This window comes from Gobius niger (assembly GCF_951799975.1).
Source record: "Gobius niger genome assembly, chromosome: 6".
Lineage (NCBI taxonomy): Eukaryota > Metazoa > Chordata > Actinopteri > Gobiiformes > Gobiidae > Gobius > Gobius niger.
This window is the reverse complement of record NC_136857.1, coordinates 19771952-19791071: the sequence shown is the minus strand read 5'-3', so window position 1 is coordinate 19791071 and position 19120 is coordinate 19771952. Positions and strand designations below refer to the sequence as shown.

Sequence of the window (19120 nt, the reverse complement as noted above, 5' to 3'; positions counted from 1 at the left end):
CACAACCGCTTTACAAGGGGAAAGAATTCAAGGCGCACACATACACATATAAACGCTCCAAAACAAAGAAACGCGCTGACTCAACCCACTCCCAATAACTCACACAGGCAATTTGACAGAAGCACATGCACAAGCGCTCAATCCCTCTCGCTGGCGGGGTGGAGGGAGGGTAGAATGGTTTCAGTAAAATCATTAGGGAGAAGCCTACAGCGCAGCCCGCTGTACCCACACTGCAGAGAGGAGGGAAAACCAACAACTGTTTGTACTGAGGCAATACGCGCATAGAGGCAAGTGCAGCCAAAGCTCGACAGGTACGCTAGCTTTTAAACGGATCAACTGGAACAATGTGGGGCTGGTGTACAGTGTATGGTTTGGGCTATTTCTCCAGAGGAGCAAGAGCAGGGGCCCCAGTATATGCACACAACTGTCCACTCTCATTAGCCAACTGATTCTGGATCAGGTTGTAAGTGCCACCTGTGCTGGATTTCTTCTCAATTTTGTAAGTTTCCTGTGTTGGCATGTTTGCAAGCACAGCAAAACAAGACTTTGGTTTGATCATGAACCAAGAATCTCAGAGCTTTTCCCCCATGAGCTTCTTTTGCTGAAATAAAGACGGATGCTTTGAAAATACTTGAGTAACCATGGGACACAGTCAGAGAACACCTTGCACAGTTAAAATGATACTCCAACTCAAGGAAAGAAAATGCATGTAATGTGACTTGATGTACTGCACATTATTAACCAATGTTGGCAATGGTCATTTGAAACTTCCCTTCAAAACTAGGACATTTCGAAAAGTGGGATGAACTTTGCAGGGGGTGGACTGAAAAACAAAATGCGGAACAAAAAAACATTACCCTCGCTTAAAATGGAAAAATTCATCATCTTTGTCCGGGTTGCACTGACATTACACAGTGTTTTTTTGTTATCATGGGAAGCTGTGAAAAGTAGTTGAACAAAAAAAAACTGTAACTGTAATGGAGAGATGGAGTGTCAGCGGGGAGAGAACGGCACAAATAATACGAGACAATGCGCTTCAGAGACACAGAGATGGCTACAAAGACTCCAGATAATAGACGGTTCCATTAGCAAGAGGTTATTGACTAAATTCGTCTCACTAAACCAAAACCTTCTCTCGTGCTCCTACCCCGAAATCCTGCTCTTTCCTGCCTCCAGCGTCCCTCTAAAAGCCAAATTGCCTTCTGCATTTCCTTGGAATGGTTCGCCATGCATCACCGACCCACAAAGGTAGAGCTACTCTGCCAATTCTAGCCCCTTAAAGAGATTTCAACATGTTTTTGACCCGTTTTGTTCTAGTGCAGCGGAAGCATTTACTATATTGGTGTTATCAGGGAGTATTTCTCCGGGAGACGGACTGCAGCGGGGTGCAAAACTGGCATGTCAAGACAAAGGAGGAAAGGAGCAAAGAGAGAGGCAGAGGGAGAGGGAGAAGGGAATGGGCACAGTTTCAATCTGGTTGGAACGCTGGGCCTATGGTTCATATCTCAGCTAATGCAACACGTAGTACATCAATGCTGCAGCCAGTTAGCTTCAAGCTGGATTGCAGTGGCATGACGGAGTGGGGAGCAGTTTTCAAGAATGATTAAATTCACTGGTGGCTTGCGATTTGAGTGAGGCACCGCCTTCGCTGGTTTGGGAATGGAATTAATATAGGTTTAGCCAATGAATTTGACTGATGCTGCTTTTGTTCGCTCCATACTGGGTTATCGGGTCGCAATCAATTTTATGAATAATTGTTTTGATGGCAAATGCGTTGAACTCAATTATGGTACTTGCAGAAAGATGGAGAGCCGCTTTAGGCCTATATGCCACGAGGCAGGGTATAGGTTTAGACATAAACATTTATCCGTTTGACTTTGGATAACTTTGAGGCCCTGCGTTGCCAGCCCATTTGTATGATTGGGATGAAATTGTTTTTAATTCAAGTCAGTCAAATGCTAGCTTAGCGGGATTTACACTGGATTTTCTCCCTGACATCACTTGCGATACATCAAGGCTCAAGACCAACAGATATTACAATATCATTGCGCAAGTTCATAAATCCTTTGATGTGATTTGTTGCAATCAATAAGTGACATCAAGGCTTCCGAGAGAATTGTAGTGGGAGATCAGCAACAACTGGTTATTGCAGAAAGTGCATAAGATGGTTTCTTGCTTCCTCTGCTTGTAAAGTCGCATGGACGAGAACTTGTGACGCTCTCATTGACTAGCTTAGTCTGCCACTAAACTATAACTTCTCTTAAAGCAGAACTAAGTAATTCATGCCCCTAGAGGCCATAAGCGCTGCTGCAGGTGTCGTAGCATGTTACGGAGCAGTTAGCTTTGTCCGTTAGCCTGTTAGCTTCTTCTTCTTAATTCCATTAGTGTGTATTGGTGACTCTGACCCGGAGGCATGAAAGTGGTTTTCAGGCCAGTGACACCAGGGGGAGATGAAAGAACCCCCAATCATCCCATCAACACTTGTTTTACGCCCAGGGGGACAACGGAAAGGATTTATTAAGGTAAACAAGTTACTTAGTTCTTCTTTAACCTTTATAAACAGTATTTATTTTTCATTTATTTCGATTTATTAGACAGGACAACACATGAAACAAATTGACGATCTTGTTGGTTTCTTGTTTTTTTTTCCCATTTATCTTATTTATTTATGCCGCCATGTTTGCTTTAGCATGAACGGACCGTGCCTTTCTGACCGGATAATCTGCCTTGTCTGTCACGCCCTTTGGAACTTGGGGGAGATAAGACAAGGTTGCAGACTGTACATCTTTGTATAGAATCGGAATCGAAATCTATAGTCTAGGCAGGCCCATCAACTCCGTCCACCAACTTTGCATTCTGAGTGAACAGTTTAATTAAGAAACAGACTTAAACGAGCTCATTTTCTCCCCAAAAGCGTGAAAATGCATCAAGATAGACGACATAAGCTCCACAGCCTCTTTCCATTACAATAGGTGTAGCATAAGCACTCAGGCAGATGAGATGAGGCGTGTGATAGTGGCGTGCCAGTGCTCTCCCTGACTCAGCGTTTCTCCGCACACTGTCACTGTGGGGCCCGGGCATCGGCTGCTCCCCTCCAAAATGTTTCAAACAGCACTGCAGATCAGAGGCTCATTGTATTTACCTTTAGTTTATTCCAGAGGCATAACGATTGCTGCTGGCTGCCAAAGGGATTTGTGCATTTTAGCCGGAGTTTGTTTAGTGAAATCCAATGGGAAGGAGGTTACAGTGTTCAGTGCAGTGTAGCACAGCAGGGGCGCAGTACGAAATTCTAGACCCCTAAAGGTATAAAGCATTGTGGTGAGCTATACACTTTCTGTGACTCTATGACAAAAGGCTGGGCAAGGTAAGTAGTGAAAATACTGCTTGAAACTGTAAAAGGATGAACAAAATCTGTGAAATATTCCTAGTCCATAACGGTCCTGAAGAAAGCAGCTTTTTAAAAGTAAACAGCCAGCTTATCAGCTAAACCCATTTGAGACATTCACATTTCTTCTTCTGAGACAATGACGAGGCACCAAGAGCCCCTCACACTTGCAGCACAGTGGAGGCGTCACAAGAGGAGCTACAGGAAACAAGGAAGGGACAAACGAGGGGGTATCCGGGCAAGACTCACAGCTAAGCCACACATGCCTTCTATTGTTCTGGCTATTGGACATTCACTGGAGAATAAAACAGATTAACTGCTAAACTCTTCCCCCAAGATGGTGAAAGACTGTAGAGAAGCGGAGGGAGCTGCACAGGAGGAAGAGGAAGGTGGAGCTGACCAGTGCAGGACACCACGCTCTGAAACAGAGACAAACCCAGGAGGTGCTACACCGATTCAGAGGATCAGAGGGGGCTAAAAGCAGGCAGCCAGGTTACCTCCGGGTGCTATGGTTTCCCCTACCTTCAAAAATATGCTGGTCAGGTTGACCCACAGTGGCGGCGCAGCTCAGGACTAACACCTAAACACTATTTCGTTGTACACTTGTACAATGACAAATAAAGCACTTACTTAATTCCTCTTCTCATCAATGGGAATCAAGTGATTTTAAAAATAAGGGCTGCTGTCATAGCAAATTCTTGATTCACTGCCAGAGAGGTGAAGAAGTTGGAGTCTCCAAAACGTCAACAACGCAGTATCACTACACGAGTAGACACAATGAACGTTACGAAGTCAACAATGCGTTTGAACGCACATCACACACTTTATAAAGGACGGCAACATTAGCTGAGGGCAGGATACATTGTTTTTTCCAAGTATGGATTGAAGAATAACACCCAACGGTCTCCTCTCTAAGGCAGGGGGGCTAACCACTTTACCTGGCCCACGGTACTCTGAGTGTTCCAGTGGAGCGTTCTGTTTGACCCAGAATCACCTGAGTAAAGAGCTGACAGTGCTCTTCTGCCGCAGTTATCCTTCCCTGCCCTCGTCCTGTCACTGCTCTCCACTGATTCTCCCTGACACCGGCCATCACTCTGCAATACAGCCTCCTCACTACGGTAGACCCTTTTATTCACATCATTTCACCACTTTTACTGTGTGAAGTTCGACCCGCAGCAGAACTTGTCACCAGTGTTCTAAATCAATAGCGAATGTATCAAGCTATGCAAGTATTAGCTGTAGGAACTGACTCTGTGATACACTCGTGCGGAGAATGGGTGCGGAGTAGCGCTGCAAGATTAATCACAATCCCATCAACATAGCAACTGAGAGTAACATAAGCTAAAAACAATACAAGGAAAGAGCTGTGGAACAACTACTGAAGAGTCGTACGTCTAACACATAGCAGTGTCCAAATGCTTCAGTGAACAGTAACACCAGTGCATTTTCCATAATGAAATTTTGGAAATGTAAAATACTGAAGTTGTCATTCACATTAAAGCATTTGGACACTACAGTTTGTACAGTTTTTACACAGTTTTTACTTGTTCTATTTGTTACAATGCATGCAGCTACCCCCAAACGTGGCGGATCTCTGACTTCCCAGTCCAGTTTATAACGTTTCATCGTCAGCTCCTTTGGAATGGTTGTATTTAACTCTGCAGACAAGAAAATATCAATGTATCCCCACTCTGTAATGTCAATGCACCATTGTTAAAATGTGCACAATCGCAAATCCAATCTCGCACATATACTGAAGTCGCTCCTAGCTCTAAGTGGAGGTGTTTAAAAATGGACATGTCTTACACTGCAGGCTTACGTATGGGTCAAGAACTGATCGACTTTATTACATGTAAAATATATCATAACAAAAAACAAAAATCCAAATTCCACATTGACAAAACCAGAGATATGAATGTGAGCCTTTCGTTGACCGGTACAAGGTTTGCGACAGCGGCGAGCCCGGGTTCATACGACAACGATGTGAATATACATAGCTTGAAATGCATCATAGTCCCTGGTAAAACGTAATCATCCCCCCCCCCATTCCATCCCGAACCGCTCGCTTGAATCCTATCTCGTCCCAAACTGTTTACCTAAACTTGTCTGAAACTTTGATGGATTCTCCGGATGCATCATTACAGCCCGCGTGACCTCTTCACCCTAGCACCATTCCAATTTAGTCTCCATTCAGGCTCTGCGTTCCCTGTCCTCGCCGCGGCATGCCTCCCCGTTGTGCCGCGGATGGCTCACAATACGCTCTATTACTCCGCTGCGCTGCCGCCTAGCTTCCCGCCGCACCTCTCTGATCCCCTCTCATCCGTCTCTCTCTCCACTTTAGACGGCCCAAATCCCCCATTCTTTCCCCGTTTTTACCCTTCCACCCTGGGCAAAGCGTAGGGTCAAGTACGGCACTTGTGGAGCTGGGCCAATTTTAAGGGCTCCACAGGAAGTAAGAAAAAAAAATGCAGAAGAACAGAGAGTGGGACGAACACTGTTTTTTTGACACATTTGGTTTTATTTTCATTTACGTATGATAGTACCTGCACTAAGATGGCACAAACAAGACTAAAGTGCTTACGAAAGCCTTTAGCAAATTCCCAAGTTGCTACTGATTCAGGTGTAACGGCTGTCGCCTTTTGTATCACTTTGCTTGAATTCTTATTAGCATAGCACAATATCTTTCTTTTTTTTCTAAGTCTGACGAATTACAAACTCCATTGGGTTAAGGCTGACCCAAAAACCCAGCTATGGGAAAGAAAAGATCCTTAGGGAGAACTGCATCCTCTCCCAGGACGGACAGACCGTGCAATACTTGTTGACAGCACAGTTACAGTGCATTCACATCCATTATATGAATAAATAAAGACTTGAGGTGATGCTGAAGACTCTAGGGAGCAAATAGATGGGGGTCATAACTTCAACTTGATGACAGATTATTATATCCAGTACAAAAATTGGAACAGAACCTAGAGTAATTGGCCCATCCAGTGGATTCCAGTTTAAAAATATGAATGAATGAGCAAATGGATGAATGGCAGTTCTAGGTTGTCCAACTTGCCCTATTCTTCCCTATATATTTCCCAGAGAACTGCCTCATAAATTGCTGACCATGTGACTTTCAAGACACCATTCATCACCATTATAGGATCCAATAGCTTGCGTCGTTGTGGATGTACGCTTTCTTCTTGAGATTTCCAACTATCCAACAAGCTTTTGATTTCTCTTCAAGGCCACAGTTTGATTGTAACTCTTTGACCCGCGCAAAGCCGCAGCAAATCCATGCCATTTAGGGCCGATCGCCATTTAAGTCCGGAGGAAAAAACACGAGCCAAGCCGTTATTTGACCTTGGCTTAACTAAAAATAAACAGGGGAATATGCAGAAGGGGAAGGGAGGATGTCCGAGTGCGTTTGTGCAATATCTTGGAGGCCACCCTTATTGACCTAATGAATACAGGAAATGCATTCAGTCCAATGGCTTGTGCTGCAGTGCTCCAAGGCTGTGCACATCTGAATAAACTGGTCCAAAAACACACACACACACACACAAACACACACACACGCACACACACACACTCTAATTATTTTTGCTGCCTCAACTGCTCAGACAGCGCCGAACATAAGGCAGAAATTGGCCATTTGGGACAGCGAACACAAGCAGAACAGTGGTGCGGCGGCAGAAGGAACGGGGTTGCTGAAAATTCTTTTAATTGCTGACAAAACAACTGCAGAATCATCCGGCGCACGAGCTAAAAGGGAGAAGAAGTCCTCCGCCCACCCACAGGTCGCCCCGTCCCGAATCAAAAAAGATACTTGGAAGTCTTATTTAAGACTTGGAAGAGAGGGAGCGCGCGTACAATTGGGAGAGGTATAAAAAAAAAAAAGGAGGCCGCCCCCGGACTTGGTACAGATCGCATCTGCGAAGGGGCGTAGTGTACAGGAGGAGGTATTTCAGGGGAGTGTTTGATGTGCTTTGGGTTCTCAGCGAGTAGGCAGCATGTACAAAGTAGTGCTTCCGTCATTTTATTTACACCAAGGCTTTTCAAACCGGACAAAGGTACATCTATACGGTAGTTAAATAAATAGTGAAAACGGCTCCCCAATATTGTAGGACCCTTTCTCCCACAATCACTTTGGATTCTACAATTCAGAACTACAAGTACTTCATTTAGAGTGCGGCAAGTTCTTCAGAGATTTACTTCACCCAGGGTTTTCCCTGTCAGGCAGCTGTATTGATGCGGGTTAATGACGCTGATGTAGCCACAAAGAAACAACTGCAGTCATTACTCAGAGCTCGGAAAAGTACTTTTTGGGCTTAATTTAAGAACATTAGAACTAGACATGGATCAATAGCAATGCTTACAGAGTGTTTTTTTTTTCAAGTTGGAGGAAGTACTTCTCGGATCTCTGCTGTTGTTTGTGTTCTTGTGATCTCATCGTAGCAGACTCTTTGTAGCTGTCTGTCAAGTACACACAATCGGGATCAAACCAACAACCTTTGGGTAAGATGGAAGATGCACTATGGAGTTAAGCTTGGTCCATTATCTTAAAATAGGCTATTGTGAAGTCTAATAGATCAACTTTGTCTTTCACTTTCAAATTCACTACTGCAATGAAATGAAATAATTCACCTATTTGCTTTCGTAGACAAGGTTTCCAGTTGACCACTTGTACATGATTAGCATTTTATACCAAAGCTAGATTGTTATAATAGCGATAAACCATATCACCCAAAGCTCTCAGGGCACTGGGTACGTGCCTCAAAACTCTTAAATCCTTTCATTTCCTATGGACGTCTGATGGCCTTTTTCGGAGACTTTGCGAGAGTGAAGGGCTCAGAATTGCTGTACAAATCATGTTTATAGCAGTTCTATTGCCACAGTGCTAGTGCTGTTATTTATTAATGGCAGTTTTCAGCCGAGATGGGTCTGCAGCAAATTTCAGCTCACAACGATATGGCACTTTCATTTGTGTTGTTTTGATCTGATTCAACTAATGTTTTGTGCATTTGAATAACACCTACCACAAGTCACACTCATCCTCGAAGTGATTCAGTGACTTTGAGCCTCTGTTGCGTGTACTTTTTGTTGTTTTTATATAATAACAATTTTCAGGAATTACAAAAGACGAAAATGAAGTGATGTAACTCTGTTGTCAGAGCCGCCCTTTGGCAGACTGATGTCAATGGTCTTGCTCACAACCACACATAGTCTCAGTCACACTTCCCCACAACAAAGACACAACTGGGTGGACAATTTGTTCGACGATTTCTGTTATCATCATTCTCACAGCCTATACTTTAATCTTCTCACTAACACGTTATAGCTTTATATTTCTAACTATATCCGCTCCTCTTGAGAGTTCACACCTCGCAGTGATTGCTTAAATCCAACTGTGACTCTCAGACTAATAGGAGGTGTGGGTGGGGGAGTGTAGATTGGCATGCGACACTGTGTGAACATAAAGCTGCCTTAAACACTACTTGAATCACGACACGATCATCTATCCAAGTAGATTGTCGTCGGGGCAGATCAGTTAAATTCTATATTGTTATATTGCCCACTGTTAGCAGAGAGCATTGCTGATAGCAGGGATCCATCTACCGTTTTGTGTGTAGCCTATCCAGTCTTGCAGATGGCAACACTTTGTTCTGAAGCTCATAAAACGTACTATAGAAAAGACTGCGGCCCCGGACAAAGCGAAAGAAACTGGATGGATGGATGAGAAAAGCGGACTGGATTGGAGAATCTGCAACTGCTGACTATAAATACATAAATATTCTACTTCTCCATATTTACTCTACTGATAGCAGTCACGTTCTCAACAGAAAGATCGCAACTGCAGCACCTATGGAAGATGCCACACACTATGACATGCCTTCTCCCAACAACAGCTACTCCACATCCGAGTGTCATGTCGGCTCTTCTCCCAAAGACATGAGTGAAGCCCCCGACCCATCAATCACACCCAAAGAAGCGCCTCTCTGTGGGGAACATGAAGATCATCTAAAAACACATATTAATAATACAGCACTCTCAGAATAAACTGGGTAATGAGGTTAGAACATGGAGCGCTGCCTTCTGAGTCACTCGACCAGTGAAAAACAAGTGCGCTGTTCTCCCTGAGAGAGCAGTCGCTTCACATGTCACGCACTGAGCAGGATGGAGGTAGTGGAGCCTTATCAGCGTGCACCAGCTCCCATCACACAGAGGGAACGTGTCATGCGCCCATAACATGGTCCCCTGCAATTGGCAAGAGAGGTGATTTTATATGTTTGAATGGTCTTGCATCAATATCGCCAATATACCGTATGCCAACGCTCCACTGCATTCCTTATAATGGGGTCATATATAGCCCTATGTCACTTCCCAACTGTGCAGACTTAAGTTAATTCTCTTTGAATCGCATTTCTAAATTGATTGAGGGGAAATACATGGAAAAAAATGTTTACAGAAGAGAAAAGTGTTTCGCTTGGGCTGTAAAAATGCTATAGGGTTGGTCTTGGTAAGATGAGGGCGCACGAACAATCCATTGTACAACAGAATTTCCATGAATAGCCAACCCCGCGGACTTCAACCGACCACCATGTAGGCTCTTCTTCCATTTACTACACAAACAACAGGTTTCGAGACACACACTTGCATTTTTCGACTCTTGTATGTGTGAGAAAGGAAACAAGAAAGGACCGTCCAATAATGCGCGGCAAATAAACAAGGATGATAGTTATTAAGGAAGGAAGCAATAGACGGGAGAGAAGGTCATAAGTGAAGAAGACAAAGCAAGGAAGCCAGGGAGGTAGAAAGAGAAAGGATGGTGGCGAGAGAGATAGAAGCGCTCCCATGTCGGGGGTTTGTGGGTGGCATTTTTCGTTGCTTCTTTTTCATTCTGTTTCCTTCCTTTATGGGATCATTAGGGCTTACTGATATACCGTAGGTTTTGCACCCGATGCCCTTTCTAATACTGCTATATTTATAGATTTATCCAGGTTTGTGAGTGACAAGTATGATCTTAATTTCAGTTCCATATGAGATTAATAGGGTAAAAAAGTATGCTTGACAGTTATTGCTGTCACCGTAAAGCAGTCCTCCAACCATCGAGATTTCGCAGCATTGGAGACAAAAGACGAAAATGGAAATCTATATTTCATATTTAACCATCTGCGTTCGAGATATTTCAAAGAAAGGCTTTGTAGAAACGCAGCGGCATGTGAAAAAAAAAAAACTCTCATTCATTCAATAGAGGCAATTTATAAATTAACCAATCCACTTGCATGTCAGAAGAGGCTGAAAGGCGAGCGAGGAGCGAGCAAGGACCTAAGCCGGCACAAGGAAGCCAAAGACGGCACTCCCGAGAAGCGGCATAAATGACTCATGTTGCTTTTACAAACAGTGCGTACAGCCAGTCAGGTCGAATGTCACGCTTCATCCCCTCAACTCCAGGTACACAGTCTTATCTGCTCCCTCCAGCCTCGCATCGCGCGCTGGAGACATCTCCGAGGACCTCCCCTGCACCTTCATCTCCATCTTCTTCATCACCGCGATACACACGCTCACCCCGGAGAGACATGAGAGGAGCGGATGATGAAGCCAGCCGCTCCCCTCCCCTCTCCTCTCCTCTCCTCTCCTCTCCTCGCTCCTATCTCTCCCTCTCTCTGTAGTTGTTGGCTGTGGAAGCGGTGGCTCGGAGCCCACAGCCCGCCGTCTGCCTCACCTACGCAGCATCTCCAGTCAAAAATTCATAAGGTGACACAAAACTGTCAGAGCGCGTTGATGCCACTCCAAAACGACGGTGCCGCGAGATAAGTGTGTGTGTGTGTGTGTGTGTGTGTGTGTGTGTGGGAAATGTGGGCGGCTGGTGAGCGTAGAAATACAAACACTCTTGGACAAACCAACGCGTAAGTTAGAAGCTGGAGAGAGGCTTAGAGGAATGGAACTGAAATGGGTCAATATAAAGCAGAATATGGGCAGAAATGCATGTGAGCTTACGTGCATTATGGGCGTAAATCTACATACTGACACACTAAAGGGAAACAGACGTTAATGAGACGCGAATATCACAGTGCATGTGTCTAAAGCAATATTGAACAAGATATGGTCAAGGAACAGCTCTCTCTTTCACACACATTCACAGTGGACGTAGACGTCGGAGGCAAGATGGGTTAAGTGACTTGCACTAGGGCGAAAGCTGGGATTGAACTGGTGACCTTTTGGGTCACAACACTCTGCCAATTAACTACAACACACGTACACCGGAGATAAGCACACATCCTGCCTACCCATTACCGATATCGGCCTGAATCTGCATAGCGTCACTTGTAGGCTATGTTCACAGGTGTGTTATGTGCATGTTAAAAGAAGAGTTCTAAGCTACACTTATAATGAATATATGTTTAATTATATATTCTTTATTATATTCATTATTATTGGAAATCAAAAAATTATGTATCCGCTCCCCTCAGGTGTATAGGCTCGTGCAATGTGGCTGTTTAAGTCTTGCACACTTTTTACAAATGAGCAGGCTTGTATGTGCCATTAAATGTAAAATAGCTTGTTTTAACCAACTTACATCTTTATACAGCATGTACTAGGAAGATGTAAAGTCGGGCTTATGCATCCAGGCAAACAGACTCGTTTAAATTCAAGGTCTGAAATGGCCAGATCCAAACACACACACATAGAATGAGAAATGTGTCCGACCGCAGCATGCTCACTACAGAGGCACAACACAAGCCGCCAGCTCCCGGCAGTATATAACCGCAGCTCAGAGCGCCCACTGCTATAGGTTAGACCTGACAGATCTGGGCTGCAGGTGCGCGGAGTTTCCCAAAGTGTGGGTCAGGACCCCACAGTAGGTTGCGACAACGTCTTCTACATGGATTATGGTTAAAGTGTAATTCCACCGGCGGAAGTAAGGCAGTTTGCATTGACTGTGGCAGGAAGTAATGGACAAACAGCTGCTATGGAGAAATGTGGATACTGGATGTTAAGACTGAACGATGCATAATCCCATATAAATAAATCAAGTGATTTGAATAATGACTGCACAAGTCATGTTAGATGTTAATGAGAAATGATTGAATAATGTTAACTAATTTGCCTCAACTAACCTTGCTTTCATCTGTTTGCTTTGGTTAATGGCACATTTCCTCATAAATGCAAACTGATAAGACACGCTCAGTAAGCAAAATGAAGCCAGCAATAAACAAATGGCAGAACCAAAAAGAGGCATAAAACGAATTGCTTCATTTGAATAAGGCTATGAAGCTCACCAGGTGTGTGATAATATTCGATATACAATATGAAAATGAGAGATTATCATGATGGGTCTGGCATTTTGGATACAGTAGAAGGACTTTCCTCGTGTGTTCACATTGTGGGGCTAACTCTCAATTCCAAAGCGTGCAAAGCATCTGTTTGTATCCGCCCAAGAAGCATCTCGGACAAGGCTGAGCGTTTTCTCAGTAGAAACAAAAAAGAAAAATGGCTAAATAAAACAAAATAATAATGATAATAATAACGCAACAATTCGTGTAGCCAAAAGAAAAGACTGTGTTGAGCCACACCATCAAAGCCCATCGCCAAAAAAAAACGACATATGTCCAAGGAAAACTGCGCACAAACTTTAACACCCGGCGTCGTAACAGAATCTGAATACTGTAAATGCACGTGCACGCGCGACGTCAAAATCGCTTTCAAGTTCGCGGCCAGTTGCAAACGATTTAATATGAATCGCGCATTCAATTACCGAGCGCTACTCCCTTCACGTCTGAGCCACGATAGCGTCACCTAACATTGGGTCAGCATTCCGCAACAAACACAAGAGGAGAACGGGTTTAGAGGCGTAAACCTGCGAATAAAACTGCGATGAGGAAAAGGGGGAGAAAAGAATAGATGGGGGAAAAAATGTCTTGGGTAAGTTTGCCCCATTGTAGCAAACGTGCACAATCCCTGTTCGCTCCAAGCATCTATCTGCAACCTTTTACGCCACGCCAGGTTTTAAAATGACACGACACGAATCCCTGCCTTCCCCTGCAGTGCACAGCGATCCCTCCTGATGAACCAAACAGCAAGAATTCACCAGGCATAAAAGATAATACGTGATGCGCAAAAATCGCTCCAAGACATAGAAACTTTACTTACTCATACAAGCGTCCGTGAGAGCAATCCAGCTGGGCATGATTCGGGTGGGGGGCAGAAAAAAAGATTTAGAGGGAAATAGTTGTAGTTGAAGAATACAAGTCCATTCCAAGAGCGGCTCAGTTACGAGAGAAGAAGCGAACGGAGAAAGGGTTTTCCGAAACGGAGTGGTGTGGATCCGTGCGCACGGCGGAGCAGCGCGAAGCATGAATGAGACGCGAGCTGCGCTTCACTCTCCGGCATCTCCCGCTGGAGAGAGAGAGAGAGGAGAGGGGGCACAGAGAGGCACAACAGCGAGAGAGCGGAGAGAAATGCGGGGAAGACGCAGTAGCTGACGGCCGTGCGCCCCCTGCCTGTGAAGCAAGGGTAAAGCGCGCCCATATTTTATGGTAAGAAGCATAGGTGGCAGCATTGGATCCGCTGATCGGCTGAGTTGTGGCTGTCTGCAGTGGTTTTCAGGGTGAATCATCTGCTGCAGTCATGGCCTTCAAGCACATTCGAATCGACTTCCGCACAGCCTATTATTATTTTAAAAGACTGGTTTGAACATGTAGCTACGCCTAAATGCATTATCATTGGAGGAAAAGGTGTTAAAATGTATATGTTTTTCTTTCATTGGAATTAAATGGTAAATATTAAACTGGGAAGTGGTAGCTCGAGGTCAGACGTCAAGTGTTCCTACACTTTTAGGCTACAGACAGTATGAGGCATTATATAAACACCAAGGCCGAATTTGTAACAAAGACACCTTTCGTCCAAGAGGATTTTTTTTTTTTTTTTTTTTTTTAATTAACAAGCTCCTTTATGTACACACTTACTTAATCATGGGGGCCACTTATACATCTGAGTACCGCTCCAAGACACTCTACTATATCCTGTTGTAAAGTTAGAAAGAGTTATAAAAACAGAGCTTCAGGTCCCCTTTTGTTTTGTTTGCTTATATTCATGCAGTAGGCTGGCTAACGATAACATGATAACAAATTTGAAGTTGGATATATTGAGGCAGGAAAGTATCATGATAAGCGATATTATTGACTCTAACGATACTAGACACTGTCAACTCTCAGGCATAAACATTATATAAACCTTTGTTCTAAAAGTGCATAATTGTATCCTACAGTAGCACACGAGCTGCAATAAACCAAGTACCTCAATTTGCTACAGTTAGAAATGAGTTTTATAAAGAAAAAATAGGAGGGAAATGCTAATAAATGTACAGACGATAAATATCGAAAACCCCAAAATGTATCATTTATCTGCTATTTATTGGACGATAAGTCGATATAGCAATTATCGTGACAGCCCAACTTACATCACAAATGTATCAAGTCAGACAAAGCTCGATGAAAAAAATAATAATTAAAATCTCACTGAAATCTCAAGGTTTACCCCGCTCATTAGACTTCCCTCGCCCCAAGAGTCATCCGCCTTTGTCGTCGTTGCACATACAGTGAAATAAACTCTGCATTACTGAAGTCCCCCACTCCCATTACAGCTGACAAGAAGGCGCTTGTCCCGGCAGCGACGTGTGCACAGTTTACACACAGCAGCCGGTTGGCGCTCACTCCGGATGATGGATTACCTCTGTCTCCCATGATGCACGTGGTGGCCTCACTCACGGTGTTGTGTGGGCGGCGTAATGTATGCTTGTATGTATATGTATATATAAATGTCAGAGCCCCTCCCGTGCATATTAACGCTGGTGTGAATGCGTCTTGTCAGTGGCGTTCCAAACTGAAGGTCAAGCTGCGATGAAATTTGACGAATGGCCTCTTAACTGCGCTGCCCTTGTCTGATACTGAAGCGTCACTCTGATGTAGGACAAAGCACATGAGAACTTCAGTGCTTCAGTGTAGGAGGGGAAATTGGAAATGCAAAAATATGCTCAACAAAACTTATTTATTTCTCCCATCAGTAGCTCAGCGCAGGTCGAACACAGTCTTTGTGTTGTCATATAGGTCTATTTGTTGTTAAATAACTAACGCATCATATTGAACTTCAGCTACTTGCTACTAGCTAATTTCAAATTCATGAAAGCTGTTTTTGTGGCTCAACTGCTTCCACAACCACCATTACAATAATTATACATTCAAGCAAACCTCGACTTTTTCCAGCATTTCTTTAAAAAAAAAAAAAAAAAAAACTAGTCTCAGAAATGAGCCCGGAGTAGATCAAACAGTATTGTGTTTTTTATGGCAGACACTCTCCACCAAAACTATGTGTTTGATGATTACACCGTTCTCTGACAGCATCTAGAACACCTCATCCTTTGTTTAACTTATTGTTTACTCCGCCTCTGTTTCATCCATCCACCCACGCGAACCAAGGTGTATCAACACAGTGATTTAGATCAGATGTTTATTATATTACTGTAACACCCTCCAAACGGTAGTATCTCCATTGTGTTACGCTCCGGCACAAGTATCTTCATTGTGCGTGCAGGTAAGATGTTTCAAACTCTTGCCCACCGCAGGCAGTGTAGATCAAGCCCATTTATGGCCACAGCCACTTTTCACAGCCGAACTACAAGGGTAATAAGGCAAGGCAACTTTATTTATACCGCGCATCTCAATGGGCCTTACAAAAGAAGATTTGCAAAATTACAATCAAGTTAAGTTGAGGCAAAGCACATACATAAAAACATGGGAATTACACGCGGAATTTTTTGGGGGGGTGACTGGAAGGACAACCGTGGGGTGGGGCTTAGGAAACGTGATGTGGCAGACACAGAACGACCAGGGCGTGGTTAGGGGGGTATGTGTGTGCAGTTGTTTACAATCTGAAAGTCAGTGTTTTGTAATATATGAGCGAAGGAGCTCATAAAAAAATGGAAAAATGTATCTTTCAAGTCATCTTTCTGCTTTGTTATTTGCAGACTAACCATAATCTGAGGCATAGCCCTTTAAAGTCACTCTGAGGAACATTTCGGGTTATATGTGGCATTACAGTCATTGAATTTAGGAAAAGATTGATATAAATATTTCTTGAAGGTTATAAAAATGAAAGAAAATGAAATGTTAGAAATGTTGTTGCTGACATATTGTTTAAATGCATGAAGATGTGCTTGTGTTTTGTATAAGAAAAGTGGATAAAACCATAGGAAGTGAGCTATTGTATTAAGACTTTGGAAGAGGGGGTGGGAACTAATAAGTGTTGAACCTCATCCCGCTCCTTTTCAAGCAGAGGTGAATTTTCTGTGTTTTTTGGATTATTGTCTTAGGTTGTACTTACTGTGCTTTTTCATTGTGCGCTTAAAACTAAACTAAACCCTGACACATAAAATGCCACTGTTGCCAAACATACACCTCCTAATAATCAGTTACACACAGACAATGTTTGTGTTCAGTTTTACAATTGCAATTTCAAAATAAAACCTTTGGAAGAGAATGAACATGGTAGACTAGTTGGAAGAGAAGGCAAAGTCCCTAGTCCGGTTTAAGGAGTGGTGCGCCCGCTCATGGCAGAGACGCATGCTTTTTTTAATATGTATTTTTCACCAATAGAAACATCCGGACACTGATACCTTTGATTGCGGCAAATGTTACGCAGTGGTGGCTTCAAGGATGTTGAAAGACCTTACTCAAAGCAATCCTTGTTCTTCCTCGTTGCAAATGTGTGTCGCATTTCTCTCCATCACTCTGCTGCCTGTTCTGACCTCTGCTGTCCCCTTGTGCATATTAAATGTTGATATTCCTGCCCATATTAGTGATGACGAGGGCCTTTTCATATAGGGTTATGTGGTGTTGGGTTCCCCGGGTCCACGCGGAGGTTCAGGATGTGGTTACACAGACGATATGTGCTGATCAGATTTCGGTACGTGTGCATGTGAATGTATGCGCTTCCGCTAACTCCGTGTCATCTATGGCAACAGTCCTATAGAGGAGTCTGAGTCATCCACATCTGCTGCTCTTCACTGCATCAAATTGGCTCTGCTTCAATCTCTGAAGGCTAATCAAAGAACATTTAGTATTAGATGTTTAACTACATTGAAAGCGTTTGACTTGAAAAGGACATACTCTAACACCACATGCAGTACTTACCTCTAATATAGTACATGCTTTTAAGTTTTACGGATGGCAGCCGGTGCTTCAACTCAGTTCCAAATAAAGAGACACTTTCTCCCTTTCATTTATATTGTACACAAGCAATGCTTTAATCCTACTATTGTCCCATAACGTCTTGGACTGATGAAGAATGTTTACGAGATCAGAAGAATGCATGACACACTGGAATAAACATGTCCCGGGTGCAGATTCAGACTGTTGTTCAGAACAAAAATGTTGCATTCAATTGACATCATATGTGCTTATAGTTTAACAGACTGGTATTGTGTCGCACCACATACAATTTCCAGTGAGTATTATAACAAACCAAAGGAGATTCTAGTATGAAATACAGGCGGAAGAATTATTCTCTATTAATTAAACAAATGTGAGACTTATGGACTACCATGGTGTTATTTCAAGATGCTCTATTGCTAACCATTGACTGGGTTCATGAAGGGAAAATCCGGCATTTGGCTCAATCGTTCAATCAATCGATCAATTCAATCAATTCATCAATTCACAAATTCACTTCAGCACAATATCAATATAAAAGTTCTCAACTGAAGATTGTCTAAAACAGTGGGTCCCAAAGTGGGGGTCGGGAGCCCCTGGGGGGGGACACTGAAGTGAGGGTTGCAAGATGATTTTGAGACAATTATTTTACATTTCTGACATTGAATTTGATGTATTTCTGATTTAAAACAGCACATTTTAGTGAAATTAAGCCAAACATCAACATGCAGTTGATGCACTGCATCATGAAACCAGATTTTAAACGTTTTGCACAAAACAACAACAAAAATGACAATAAATGCTAATTACATTTTACAGAAGGGGTCCCGAGTTGGTGGGTGATTTTGGGGGTCGTGGTCAGAAAAGTTTGGGAACCCCTGGTTTAGAACGTTAAATACTGCAATAAAACAAATGTGGCGAAAAGTATTCAGGAAACCATGTTAAAAACAAGCAATTAACTGTGTTTATTCTAAAGACACACTTTCTTTCGAAATATATGGGTCACCCACGTCCCTGACCTCTTCCTCCTGTGATGTCACATCAGGAAACCATGGTAAAGTGGCAGCTTTGGCCAAAGTAGTTTTGTCGTGTTGGAGTGTAAAGCCAGCGACTGCGATGTACAACTATTATGATGCTGCCTCGTCGAACACTGGGTCTACAGATCTATAGTTGGATGGCATCAGTCTTCTGGGGTCAGGACCTGTGCTGCCTTAATAGTTATATAAACCTCTTAACCCCCGCCTAAAGCAAGCAGATTTTCTCCAGCTTGGCTTTGCCCAAATCTAAAACCTTTTTTTTTTTTTTAAGCATCTTAATAGCGCAAAAACAAGAAAATGCACAAAAGTGTCAAAACCCCTCACAAAAGAGCAAGTGAGGGGTTTGAATATTTTCTTCATGAAGAAAATATTATGAAAAAAATTGACAAAACACAAAAAAGAGTGACAAAAATGAGATGAAAGTGCAAAAAAAATGGCAAAAATGGACGAAAAGCCATAAAAGAACAAGTGACATAAAAGCAAGCAAAGTACAACATAAAAGT

General features: G+C 43.1%; 1 protein-coding gene and 1 long non-coding RNA gene across 3 annotated transcripts in view; one reads left to right on the top strand and one right to left on the bottom strand.

Moving 5' to 3' along the window:
- The window catches only part of plxna1a (plexin A1a), a 308362-nt gene extending 294611 nt beyond the window's left edge, over positions 1 to 13751 (bottom strand). The window contains exon 1 of one of the 2 annotated variants that reach the window (XM_079557533.1): positions 13526 to 13751. The gene's annotated coding sequence lies outside the window, so the exon portion shown is untranslated. The remainder of the gene's footprint in view (positions 1 to 13525) is intronic. The other variant, XM_079557534.1, reaches the window with a different exon arrangement.
- The window catches only part of LOC306963912, a 393872-nt gene that overhangs the window by 357523 nt on the left and 17229 nt on the right, over positions 1 to 19120 (top strand). The gene's annotated exons all lie outside the window — the stretch shown is intronic.